Raw genomic sequence first — 13,706 nt, 5'->3', positions numbered from 1 at the left:
TGGCTGTCCAGTAGCTGAACTCCGTGCAGATAGGACTAGGTTGACACTGGATGGCTCAGGCAGGGTGAGGTCAGTGCAGCCACCTCTGGGGTGGGGGCTGGGGGCTGTTTACAGAGGGACCCCTCAGTCATTTGTAAAAAGCGAAGAGATGTGCAACATTGATGCAGGCGATCCCGAAGACTCTCCCACAATGCAGAGAGGAGGCGGCGGCTGTGAGCAGCGTGGGGGTTACTCAAGAGTGGGTCGGAGTGGGGTGGAACTGGGGGGCAGCCATCGCTCCTCTTCAGCCAGTGGGAGGCAGATGCATCCGAATTGGTGGCAGTGGTGAGATCCCAGCTGGGGGTTTGCTCCGGGCTGGGCACAGGCCAGCCAAGTGGGTCTGCACCCAGTGTCCCCTGCTGGCCCTCGGGCTCCCAGTTGGACGCCCAGGGTAGTTTGGGGAGTGGGTGCGGGGATCCTGGAGGGGGCTCAGAGCCCGAAGATGGCAGGGCCAACGATGCAGCCCAGCAGGGCATTGGCAGCTTCCAGGGACTCGCTCAGCTGGGCCCCTGAAATGAGAGGGGGGCACTGGAGAGACACCAGCCCAGGGAACGAGGGGAGGGCCTGGGGGCAAAGGGAACAGAGCTCACAGCATGTGGGGGACTGGCGTGGGGGTTGGGAACCTGGGAAGTAAAGGTGCTGGGGGGCGGGGCACGGAAACCCCAGAAGGGTGCTGGGATTGGGATGGGGGCTCTCGAGGGCTGGGCTGTGGGGCCCCCGGGGGCAGGAATCTCAGGAATGGGGGCCTTGGGACCCATGGGGCACAGGCTCTCAGGGCCCTGAAGGGGGCTGGGCTATGGGACATGGGGGGCAGGCTCATGGCTCTGGGCCGTGGGGACAGGGGCGTGAGGATGGAGGTTCCTTGGGCCCAGGCTTAGGGGCCCCATGGGGCAGGGGCTCTCAGGGTCGAGACCCTGGATCCTGTCCCTGCCCCCCACCCCCCAGGCCCCCTCTCACCTGCTCAGTCCCGCACCCAACCCACAGCCTTGGCCTCCAGCAGCTCGACTCGTCGCACTGCCCCACGGCCTGGCCGTGCAGCCAGACCATGGCCAGCACCGTAGCCCAGATGCTGGGGGTCACGTCCTGTGGGGGGCAGGATAGAGACAGCCTGAGTCAGCGCCCAGCCTGGCCCACTCCCCTGACCTCCATCCCTCACCCAGCCCTCCCCCTTCCCTTGGGACCCCCCCACTCCATCCCCCCACCCCGACTCAGAGGGTTCCTATCACCCCTGCTCCAGCACTGTGGACCCTCTACCCAGATGCCCAGTGCCATGTCCAGGGAGTAGAGAGATGGCCTGAGACAGGGCCCAACCTGGGCGCCTCCATCTGGCCCTGGGCCCCCTCGATCCAATGCTCCGATCCCGTTGGGGGGTTCCCAGCCCCCCGATCTGGGCCAGTCTCGCCCACTGGGCTCCAGGTTCAGGAGTCCTAGAATCCAGCCACCCTCAGACTACCCCCTGCCCCCGACTGGGTCACCCCCAATCTCATCTGGGAGCAGAGAACAGGCCCAACCCATGGCACCTGCCCCTGATCTCTCCCCTCTCCTCTGCACCCCCGCTCACCTCACTGGGTATCCTCCCCCTGGCGTCGGTCTCGCTCACCCCCAGCACAGCAGCCAGCCAGGGGTCCAGGTTCCACGAGACGTCGGCATTTTGCAGAGACACCAGCCTCAGCAAGGGAGACTCCTCCGGTGCCCGCTCTGGGGAGAGACACAGGAAGATGGGGCTGGCACAGGGTTGTGGGTACAGAACAGCGACATGGCCTGTCCAGGCTGGGGGACAGCCAACAACCTTAACTGTCACCCTCTGTGTGGCCTTAACTCTGTCCCTCCATGGGTGTCCTTAACCTGCTCCTCTGCACACTTTACCCCACTAAAGACATCCTTAACTCTACCCCTTCTTGCACCCATGGGATGATAATTAACTTTCAGTTGGAGATGGGCACCCAACTCCCTGTGACTGTTCCTGCCCAGGCATTAATTCCACAACCCCACGGTGTTTCTCAAACACAGTCTGTCCCCGGGACCATCCCCCACTACAACCTGCGATACAGACCTACATCCGCAGAGAGACACAAGAGTCTAAAGGGGTAGCGGGGATGGGATGTTACAGAGTCTATATGATATTATAGCCATGCATGGGCCAGGGTTACGGGGCAGAGTTAAAGTTATCTGGGCTACAGTCACTTTGTATTTCCAGACTCTCCAAATGCAGGTTTTAAGGTAACCTTCACTTTAAAATTTCTGCCTTTTGTGGGTTTCTTCGTTTATAAAGCAAAAGGTGCCAAGAAAGACTTTTGCCCCTGAACTCGCCTGTACAAACCTCCAAGCTCAGACCCAGCTTCACAAGGTTTTTTTGCCTGGGAATTTCCCTCTGGCTTTATTTCAGAGGGAACTGCTCAGGGACATTCCTGTTACGAGAAACTACTGATCCCCGCCCCACACACACCCCCTTAGCTCACTGACACAAACTCACACCCCAAATTCCACCTTCACAGAGTTTTTTGCCTGGGGGTTTCCTTATTTTTTTATTCATTTTCTTTCGAGATAATTTGCTTCATGACACTAAAAAAAACAGCCAAGAATTCCCCCTCCCTCAGCGACACAAAGGTTTTTCACCCAGGAATTTCCTTCGTTTTCTATGTCGTTTTTAAAGACTTGCACAGCTCCGTGACCTTCAGGGCACATGGGTCTCTAACCCGATGAAGCGTCACCCTGGCGTTTGCCCACCCCCGGAGTCCTGACTCCCAGCCCCCTTCACCGTTCTGGGGTGCCGTCTCCGGTGGGGCCCCCTGATTGCAGGACTGTCTGCCCTTGTGTTGGGCCCCCCCGGCTGAGCTTTGGGAGGCCACGGAGCCAGGACAGGCGCTTGCGAGGGAGGAGATGGCCGGCGCTGGACTTTGGGTGCTGCAGACATGCGTGGCAGAGGTACTCACGTGCCGCAGCCAAGTCACGGGACAAGCGCCCGAAGACGCTGCGCTGGTTCGGTTCGTCCAGGCGCACTCCGCTCGCCGGCCGCTCGCAGATGGGGTCTATCGAGACCCAGTCTATCACCTCCATATAGTCCATGATGAAATCGAAATTTAGCGAGTAGATGGACAGACACAGAGACAGACGGACACGAAAACAGACCCAGAGAAGCAAAGGGAGGGAAGAGAATTCCGCCCCCCCCCCAGACACTTAGAGCCAACGCACCGCTGGGACCCCTCCTCCATACCCCCCAGCCCCTTTCCCCGAGCTGGGACCCCCCCACACCCAGCCCCATCCTCCTCTCCCTGCAGCTCCATCACAGCCAGGATCTCCCAGCTCTTGCCCCTTCCCCCCTGGCTGTGACCCCCAGATCCAGTCCACACAGCCCCATTCTTCTCCCCCCAGCCAGGACGCCTCCTCCAGCCCCAGGGGATGCAGGGGTGGGTGCTGCACTCCATGGATGAGGGCAGGATGCTGGGGGGCGAGAGGCCCCTACTAGCCAGGTCTGCTCATGACAGCAATGTGCCCGCCCCTCCTGTCCCTGCATCTGCCCGGGTCGGTCTGTCTGTCTGACTGGGTCTGTTTCTCTCTCTGCGTCTCTCCGTCCTGTCCCCGTCTGGGTCTGTCGGCTGATTCTCGGTCTCTGTCCCGGTCTGACTCTGGGTATCCGCATGCCTGTCTACTTCTGTCCGTCTGTCTGGCACAGACCCCTCTCTTCCGGCTGGGGTGGGGGGCGGTGCTACTCCCCGTCTCACCATGCTTGTGCCCCTGCTCTCCCCATGCCCCGGAGGTATGGGGATTGGGGTCGCCGTCACCCTGGAGCAGGGAGGGGGCAGCACAGCCCCCGGGAGTCAGGGGGACAGGGAGAGGGGCAAAGGGACATTACCCCATAAACATGATGCCCCCTGCATGCCCCTTCTGGGTCCCCTCCTCTTACACTGGGATCCCCCTGTGCTGGGATCCCTCCCTGGCGCCAGGTTCCCTCCACCTCCCCGTACCGCCCCCAGTGCCAGGTTCCCCCTCCCACCCGAGTTCCCCCCACATGCTGAGTCCCCCCCTGGCGCCAGGAGCCCCAGCCGCTTTGGGGGTTACCTGCCAGCGGGACATCCCACCTCACCAGCTGCCCCCGCTCCACGTCCACCCCCACGTAGGCCGTGAGGGAGCAGATGACCCTCGAGCTCAGGCTGGCTTCCAGTGCCCGGCGTCCGTCCCCCTCCGACCCCGCGCCCACGGCCCACTCCAGCTCCAGTAGCAGCGACTTGGCGGCCAGCCAGTGAACGGGCAGCCTGTGCCAGGGAGAGAGATTCACGGGGTCAGCCTGGACACCTGGGTTCCAGCCGCTGCAGGGAGGGGAGCAGGGTCTAGTGGGATGGGGGGGGCAGGACTCCTGGGTTCTATCCTGGCCCCGGGAAGGGAGTGGGGTCTAGTGGTCACAGAAGGGGGGCTGGTCCCATCCTCTCTCTGTTCTGCTGGGGTGAGGACGTGGCGGGGCAGGACCCAGCAGCCTGGGGTGGGGGATGGGAGCCAGGGGAGCATTGCTGTCACCTGTCTCCATCCTGTGGCTGCAGGGAGAACTGCGGTGTCTCCTGGTAGGTCTGGTCCTGGATGCGATACTGCAGGGTGATGCCCCCCATGGGAATGTCTGGGGGCTGCAGGGAAAGAAAGGTGGTCAGAGGTGGACTGCAAGGGGGGAGAAGATGCCCTGGGACCCCTCAGACCCAGCTTACAGAACAAAGGGGGCAAATACACCCAATGAACACCACTTGGGGGGCTGGCTTAGTAAGCCCAATGGCCGTCATTAGGGTCCAGAGATAACAATCCCTATTGAGCTCAATGGGGCTGGGGCAGCTCAGAGACTTCCAGCCCAGTGGCTATCATTAGAGGTCAGAGTTATCGATCCCCACTGAGGTCTCGTCTACACTACATACTTTGGTAGAACTACATCGCTCAGGGGCATGAAAAATCCACACCCATGAGTGGCGTAGTTACACTGACCTTAGTCCCCCGTGCAGACAGTGCTACGTCGGCAGGAGAGCTTCTCCCGTCGGCTTAGAGCGTCTTCTCCAGACGTGCTACACCGGTGCAGGTGCACCGATGAAAACTTATAGTGTAGACCTGCCCTGAGATCAATGCAGCCAGGCTGGTACAGAGACCTGCCGCCCAATGGCCATCATTAGCGGTCAGATTTATCAATTCCAACACAGATCAATGGGGCTGGGGTAACACAGAGATCCCTGGCCCAATGGCCATCGTTAGGGGTCAGAGTGAACTCTCCCCATTCAGAACAATGGGGCTGGGGTAGCACAGGGAGCTCCAGCCAATGGCCATCATTAGAGGCCAGAGTTATCGCCCAGGAGGGGACCGTGGGGCTCCTGCCTCAGTCACTGATCCCGAGCCCTGCGGGCACCCCAGTTCGGGGGACCTCGCTCTCCCTCCTGGGGCTGCCCGCGGAGCTGGGCGTAGACAAGGCATCGCTGCCCAGCAAAGATCACCTCGGGGTCCCAGTGCAGCAGCTCCGCCTGGATCCCAGGGGGCAGATCCCAGCTCAGTGAGATCCCAGTCACCGACAGCTGCAGGGCCCACTTCAGAGACTGAGGCACCTGGCAGGGGACCGGCACACACATGGTGGGCCAGGACTCCTGGGTCGTGTCACCAGCTCTGGAGGGGAGTGGGGTCTAGTAGGCTAGAGTGGGGGAGCTGGGAGCCAGGATTGCTGGGTTCTCACCTTGGGCTGCATGCGGTCCTGTCCGGTGATGAACTTGGCGCTGCCCCCGACTGCCCGAGCAATGCCTTTGATCAGAGCCGTGGAAGCCCCATCCCCGATGCCGAAGGAGAAGCACCTGGGGGGGGGGAGGGGGCAGAGACCGGAGGGGGAGGGGCAGAGCTGGTGGGGCCATTCTAGTGCTGGGTGGGGGCAGGGCAGTTGGAGGGGGGCCAGTAGGGCTGGCTGGACTGGGGGGGGCTCCCCATGCTCGTGGGGCTGGGAGGCAGGGTGAGGCAAAGGGTTGGGCAGATGTTGGGCACTATGGTGGTGGGGGTCCACATGATGGCAATGCTAATGGGGGCAGGGCTGGGGGGGGGTTAGGCACCCCCAGTTACCTGTGGGTCCTCTGCGATGATGTCCTGGGTGTTCTCTACCTCCCCATCCGTAAACACGAACAGCTGAGCGGGGGGAGAGACGCTGTCAGAGCCAGGGACCCCAACCCCCTCAGAGACACCCCCTCCCTGTTGGGAACGGGAGCAGCCTCCTGGAGAGTCTGCCCCACTGACCTTCCCAGAGACCCCCAGCCCCATCCCTCCCCTCCCAGAGATTTCCCCTGAGGGGCTGACAGACGGGGACTGCTGACCTCCCCTATCTCTGTGACCCCCAACCCCGAGGCATGACCCCAAACCATCACCTGTTCACCGGCCCCTGGAGACAAGAACCCACCAACTGCTGTGGGCACTTTTCCAGGAGCTCCCTCCTGACCCCCCACCAGTGACCTTCCTGCCCCTCCCGGCTGCAGGGCACCCCCCAGAGCTGGGCACAGCACAAAGCGCTGCCCCTCCCAGCTCTATACAGAGGTACCTCCCCCCCGGGGTTGCTACGTGCCACGCCCTGCTCACACCCCCAGGGGCAGTGGCCCCCCATCTGGCCCAGAGCCCCAGGCCCACTCCGAGCAACCCCTTGGCCCCGCTCGGCTGCCCCCCAGGGCCCCCAGCCCCTCTCCGATCCCCTCTCCCAGGGTCTCCCCCTTGAACAGCCTCTGAGGGGAGTGTGGGGGGGAAGGTGGGCAAAGAGGGGCCTGTAATGGCGTATGGCCCACAGCGACAGCTGGGAGCAAACACCCCATGGGAGGCAGCGGGGCACTGGGAGTGGGGGGGCGCTCAGAGTTATTGCAGAGAATCCTTCCCGGGGGCTGGCTGGGGGCGGTCTTGCCCCCATCCTCTGGGCAAGCTGACCCCCACGTTTGGGGTGGGGAAGGGATTTTCCCCTGGCTCAGACTGGCAGAGACCCGAGGGGGTTGGTCTCCCTCGGCAGCCTGGGGCACTCACTGGTTTGAACCGGAGAAACTGGGGGGCGTCGCTGTGACCTGACGCCTGTAACTCAGGGTTTGGGGGTGCCGGTGACTCAGCCTGAGGGGTGGGGCTGTCCCCAGGGGGAGCGAGGGGCTGAGCAGTGTCAAGGGGGGCGGGGGGGGGCGGGCGAGGAGCTGGGGCCTGATGAGATGATCAGGATGGTCCCTTCTGTCCTGAAAGTCTGTGAGTCTGTCCCCGCAGGCCCGCATCCCTCTCTGAGACCCCCCACATCACCCCTCGGCCCCACAATCACTCTCCAGGCCCTCCCCAGGATGCCCCTCCGGCTGGCCCCAGCGCCCCGGTACCTGGCGTGGGTGCCCGTCCCGGCAGGGGCTGCGGTCAACGGCTCGTAGCGGCTCCAAGATCTCGGTGCCCCCCAGGTTAGCCTGGAGCAGCTGGAGGCGCTGCAGGGACCCGGCCGTGGTCTGCCGGGTATTCTCCACGCTCTGCCTGCGGGGGGCGCCGACAGGTCTGGGGCTGGGACAGCCTGCCCCCAGCCAGCCCTGCCCCCTCACCCACCGACAGCCCTGTCCCCCAACCAGCCCTGCCCCCTCACCCACCGACACCCCTGTCCCCCAACCAGCCCTGCCCCCTAACCCACCGACACCCCTGTCCCCCAACCAGCCCTGCCCCCTCACCCACCGACACCCCTGTCCCCCAACCAGCCCTGCCCCCTCACCCACCGACACCCCTGTCCCCCAACCAGCCCTGCCCCCAACCCACCGACACCCCGTCCCCCAACCAGCCCTGCCCCCTCACCCACCGACACCCCTGTCCCCCAACCAGCCCTGCCCCCAACAAACAGACATGCCCTGACCCCCAACCCACAGACACACCCTGCCCCCTAACCAGCCCTGCCCTGACTCCCAACCCACAGACACACCCCGTCCCCTAACCAGCCCTGCCCCCTCACCCACCGACACCCCTGTCCCCTAACCAGCCCTGCCCCCAACAGACAGACATGCCCTGCCCCCTAACCAGCCCTGTCCCCAACCCACCGACACCCCCTGCCCCCAACAAACAGACATGCCCTGACCCCAACCCACAGACACACCCTGCCTCCTAACTAAGAGACACCCTCTGTCCGCTAACCAGCCTTGCCCCCTAACCCAGACAGCCCCCTCCCTGCCCTTCGGACTCACGGGTAGAAGGACTCGAACTCAGACCCAAAGCCATACATGTTGAAATAACAGCCCAGGGGCAAACTCTTCAACAGGAGGACCAGGGTCTCCTGGGGACAGACAGACGGATGGAGAGCCAGCCCCACGGGCCCAGCCAGCCTGGGCTGCTCCCCCGGCACGGCCCCACGGGCCCATCTAGCGCAGCCTCCCGCCTGGCCGTCCCTTGGTGCTGCTGATGCCCTGGCGGGACAGGTCTCTGCGTCCATGGGGCAGGCCGTGCTGCCGGAGCGGCCCAGCAGGAGGACGAACTCCCCGGCTGGCTCTGGGCCGGCACCACCTCGGGCACTCTGGGCAGCAGGGTCATCATCACGGCCGGGTCGCCCATCAGGGAGCCTGCGGGGAGATGGGGGCCAGCCCCCTAATAGGGTGGGCATGGGGTCGAGCCCGTGAGCCACCCCCTCAGAGCCCCATGACTGTCCCCAGAGACCCACCCCCACTGCTCTGTCCCTCTCCCACCCCCTCTCCCCTTAAATCCCCACCCCCGTACCCAGCTCCCCAGTGCCTGCTCTCCCATCCCCAGTTCTCCCCCATGCCTCCCAAACCTGCAGTGCTCCCCAGTGCCCACCTGCTCCCAGACACCTCGCCCTGCCAACGCCAGCTCTGCCAAGACCCCCCACTCCTGTCCCCCCACCCTCGCCTGCCTCCAGATTCCCCCAGCACCCACCTACAGCAGCCCTAGGACTCCCCATTCCCCCATCATCCCCCTCATTGCACCATGACCCCCCCGATCCTATGTCACCGCTCAGCACCTACCTCACCCTCCCCAGATTCCCACCCTATGGATCCCCCTCTGCGCCCCCGCCCAGGGGTAGTAGGGTTCAGGATCCCCTCCCGCACCTGGCTTGGCTCCGGGCAGCCCGGCCTCCAGCACCGCGCTGGGTTTGGGTGGCTCCGTGTAATACACCAGCAGCTCCAACTCCCTGTCCCACGGGGGGGCCTGGGCCAGCGACACCTGGGGGGTGACAGACACACAGTCACCTCCACACGGTTCCGGGGGGGGCAGGGTCCTGCTGGCTCTCGCGCCCGGCACCCCCCAACGGAGACGGGGTGAGGGGCAGACCCTGGGAACGCTGGCTGGGCCCCCCGGGTTAGGTGGATAAAAGAGAAGGAAAAACAACCCCAAAGGCCAACGTGGGAACTTGGCTTTTCCTGGTGAAAAACTGCAAAAGTTTGACATTTTGGGGAGTCTAAATCTTTCCAATTTGGGGGTGACATTTTCCTGGTCCCCCCACCTCCATTTACTTCCATTGAGAAACAAGGAGAGGGAAAATCCCAGACACTAAAGACTTACAGAGCCCAGCAACTGCCAGGGATTTCATCCCCAAACTGGCAGATTTCTGGGAAATTCCCCAGATCCGTTGCTGTCACTCGATCCCCCACCCCCTCAATCACCCAAAGAGTCTGGCCCATGCTCCCCCTTTCGGGACCCACCCCGCGCCCTACACCACATCTCTCACCCCCGGGACCTTCCCCCCACCCACAGCCCCGTTCCCTGGAACCCACCCCTCAGCCCAGAACCCTCCCCCTGCCCCACCCCCAGCACCCTCCTCCCAGCAGGGATGGCTGGGACCCAGGTGTCCAGGTGAGCCCTTACCTGGGCAGTGGTTAAGTTCCCGGCTGTATAGCTCAGGGGGGTGAGGGGGCAGTTGGAGAGCACGTGGTCGATGCCGTGGGGCGACTGCAGCATGGCGCTTCGGCTCAGGGTGTAGGGCAGCTCCCCCTGGAGGACCCGTGGGACCTCCTGGGTGATGTTCTCCCCATCCTACCCTGCAGAGAGAGACACGGGGTGAGGGCCAGGGGGCTGGGAGAGTGGGGGAAGATGGGGGTATGAGTTTTTTGGGGGGTATTGGGCTTGAATATCAGGGGATTTCAGGATGGCTGGGGTGGGTCATATACCCTGGGGCGGTGACTGCAGACCTGGGGGGGGGGGGGGGGGGGGCGCACTTACCGCAGGGAACACAGTAGTGGCCTATGGGGCATTATGGGGGCTATATGGGTCTTTCACTGTGGGGTACGTAGAAGGGGCTATGGAGGTTTCAGGGGGTACAGGCTGGGGGGTCACTCACAGTGGGGTGTGTAGCTGGGGTTCTGGGGGCTATGTGGTACAGGGAGCTATGTGGGATCTAGGGCACTTAAAGGTCTGGTCTCAACATGGGGCATGTAAAAGGGGTGCAGCATGGTTGGAAGCACACAGCTGGGGTACAGGAGGGTCTCACCATGGGGCGTGTGCGGGGGGGCGGGGGTCTGTTGGTGTCACAGTGATGGGGGTAGGGGATCTGTGGGTCTCACTGGAGGGCGCGGAGTGGGGACAGGGGGATCGTGGGTCTCACAGTGGGGCATGTAGCAGAGGCGCAGGGGGATCTGTGGGTCTCACTGTGGGGCGTGTAGCGAGGGTGTAGCATGGTCAGCAGCACGTAGCGGGTGGCCCCGTCCCCGTACAGCTCCTGTGCCTGCCGGGAGAGACAGGGTCACCCCGAGATCCCTGTCCCCCAAGATCCCCTGCCCCCCCCGACCAGCACATCCCTGTACAGCTCATGCACCTGCTGGGAGAGATGGGGTCACCCCGAGATCCCCTCAGCCCAGTCCCCTCCTCTCTCCCCCCTGGGACCCCCGCCCCCAGCACCTGTCTCTTCTCCTGGAGCTGGGCCTGGATGCAGGCCCCCCGCAGCCGGGCCTAGAAGGCGTCGACAGCCGTCTCGGCGTCCACGGGGAATTTGAACACGGCCTCCACGGACCCCAGCTCCTCATTCCTGCAGAGCAGCTGGCAGCCCACGTCCGCCACAAAGCCTCGGATCAACACCGACACCGAGCTGTGGTGCAGGGGCACTGCGGGGAGGGGGACATCAGCCACAGGCCCCCCACGGGCACCGGGGGGAGGAGCCACGTCAGCCATGGGGCCACCCTCCCCCTCACAGCACCGTCCCCCGCAGCCCTGACTCACCCGGCTCCTTGGAGCTGGTCAGGAGGCCGCAACTCATCATCTCGGCTCCAGGGTCGGGGATCTGTGTGAGGGGAAGGTCGGGGGGGTGAGATACAGGGTTCCCATGGAAACTGATGGGCACAGGGTGCCCTGACACCCCCCCCACACACACACACACACTCAGCGATGGCTCTGAGACCCCAGCCCCACCCCTCTGCTCAGCCAGGTCCTGTGGCAGGGAGTCCCACAGGCCCAAGCTCCTGAGATCAGAGTCACAGCTCTGCTCCAACTCTGCCAGCCCCCCGCAGGGAGGGGCAGGCAGGGACTGGGGTACAGCTGGCAGTTGGGGGATGGAGAGAGAAACATAGGGGGATGTATGGGGATGGATGGACAGATGGAAGGAAGGAGAGGTGCAGGGGTCAGACGGACAGACGGAATGAAGGGGGATGGGGGACTCGTGCGTTAGAATGAGGGGGCTGGGAGCCAGGACTGCTGGGTTTTATCCCCAGCCCCTGGGAGGGGGGCCCTGGAACAGCGACAGGGGTTGCAGGGGACTCAGCTCGGTCACTGGGGGGTTGTTAACCCGGCTAGGCCCTTCTCCCCACTGTCGCCCTGCAGAGAAGCAGAGGTTTGTGGAGCAGGCTCCAGCTCCTGGCCGTTCTTGGCAAGGACACGGCCCTGCTATTTACTCATCTTTCACCCCAGGCTGGAGCAGTTGCCATAGACCCCCCTGCCCCAACGGGGGTGAAATGCAGCCCTTGGCCGTGCCCAGGGGCTCCCGGCGTTCTTGTTCCATGCCCCCGAGCCGTTTGGCCTGGGCCTTGGATTTGCTGCCTTTCGACGGGGTAAGAGGGCGGCAGCCGGTTCATTTCTCCCGCAGCAGAAATCTGGCTCTGAGGCGTGCAGGGAGTCTCCGCGGAGGAGCGGGGAGCTGAGGGTGGGATGGGGGCGAGGAACGCCAGAGCTGCCGTGAGCGAGAGGGGCTCCCAACCCCACTCTCCGAGCCTCGTTTCTGCTTGCCACCACTCCAGCCCCCTGGAGAATTCCCAGCTGGAAGGTGGGACGGGGAGACTGGGATCACCTGGGGGGCGGGGGGGGGGAACGTAGGCAGATTTCTAGACAAACCTCCTGCCCGGCTTCACACATGGCCCAGGATGGAGAATCCACCGGAGCCCCGGGGAGTTGGGCCAGCAGCTAATTCCCCCCCTCCCCGCCAGACAGGTGAGCCTCCCTCCTCGCCTGAATTCATCTGCCTGCAACTCCCAGCCACAGACAGGCCACGTTCCCCCCGCAGGTATTTACCGCCTCTCTGGGCTGCGCTCCCTAGGCTGGGAAAGGGCTGAGGCCGGGGCAGGGCTCCAGCGGGGCGCGGGGGCGGGTCGGTTGGTCCCGGCACTGAACTCTGATGCCTAATTCCCCGCCCGGAGGAAGGGAGTCGGCGTGAAACTTCGGCCGATTCCCAGGCGGCGGCTCCTGCTGCAGCAGCTGCTTCTTGGGGTGCGAGGGAGCCGCAGGGCGGGGTGGGCGGGGGTGGGGAGCTCCGACCCCTCATGGGACCCAGCGGACCCCAGGAGCCTGTGGGGAGCAGGTCAGGGCCGGTGCCCCCCGGTGCAAAAGGGGAGGGCTGAGATTTGTGTCCTCACACTGGCCGGGCGCCACGGGGATGGCCCCTGGGAAACCCACGCAGGGAGAAGCGCGGGAAGGGGGGTGGATCGGGGGGCGGAGCAGAAACGTTTCGGGGTCACCTCCCTCCAAACACCCCCAAACCCGCCCCGGCATGCAGGGCCCCGCAGCCAGGGCGGGGAGACTCTGCAGGGGCGAAGCCCTGAGTCGGGGGATGGGCCCAGACCAGGGGGTGGGGGACCCTGGACACGGAAGGGAAGGGGGGGCCAGGCCCCCCAGGGGAGGGGGCTCGACTGGGGCCCGATCCGCACCCCCGGTACCTTCTCGCTCCGTCTCTGAGCAGCGAAGCCCTGAGCCAGGCTGGGGGGGGAGAGTGTCCCCGCGAGCCCCGCCCCCCGCCAGGGAGCGTCTACAAACGCCTCACCCCCCCACCCAACCCAGCCAGGGAGCGTCTGCAAACGCCTCACCCCCCCACCCAACCCAGCCAGGGAGCGTCTACAAACACCTCACCCCCCCACCCAACCCAGCCAGGGAGCGTCTGCAAACGCCTCACCCCCCACCCAACCCAGCCAGGGAGCGTCTACAAACACCTCACCCCCCCACCCAACCCAGCCAGGGAGCGTCTGCAAACGCCTCACCCCCCACCCAACCCAGCCAGGGAGCGTCTGCAAACGCCTCACCCCCACCCAACCCAGCCAGGGAGCGTCTGCAAACGCCTCACCCCCCCACCCAACCCAGCCAGGGAGCGTCTGCAAACACCTCACCCCCCCCCCCCAGCCCAGCTAGGGAGCGTCTGCAAACACCTCACCCCCCACCCAACCCAGCCAGGGAGCGTCTGCAAACGCCTCACCCCCACCCAACCCAGCCAGGGAGCGTCTGCAAACGCCTCACCCCCCCACCCAACCCAGCCAGGGAGC

The 13,706-nt window shown here is 64.5% G+C and overlaps 1 pseudogene; it reads right to left on the bottom strand.

Annotated features, from left to right (window-relative positions):
- Positions 1–468: 468 nt before the first annotated feature.
- Positions 469–12,718, bottom strand: LOC144258645 (von Willebrand factor A domain-containing protein 5A-like; annotated as a pseudogene).
- Positions 12,719–13,706: the final 988 nt, after the last annotated feature.

Source organism: Eretmochelys imbricata, unplaced genomic scaffold, assembly GCF_965152235.1.
Source record: "Eretmochelys imbricata isolate rEreImb1 unplaced genomic scaffold, rEreImb1.hap1 Scaffold_29, whole genome shotgun sequence".
In the NCBI taxonomy this organism is placed as follows: domain Eukaryota; kingdom Metazoa; phylum Chordata; order Testudines; family Cheloniidae; genus Eretmochelys; species Eretmochelys imbricata.
This window is presented reverse-complemented; position numbering and strand designations above follow the sequence as displayed.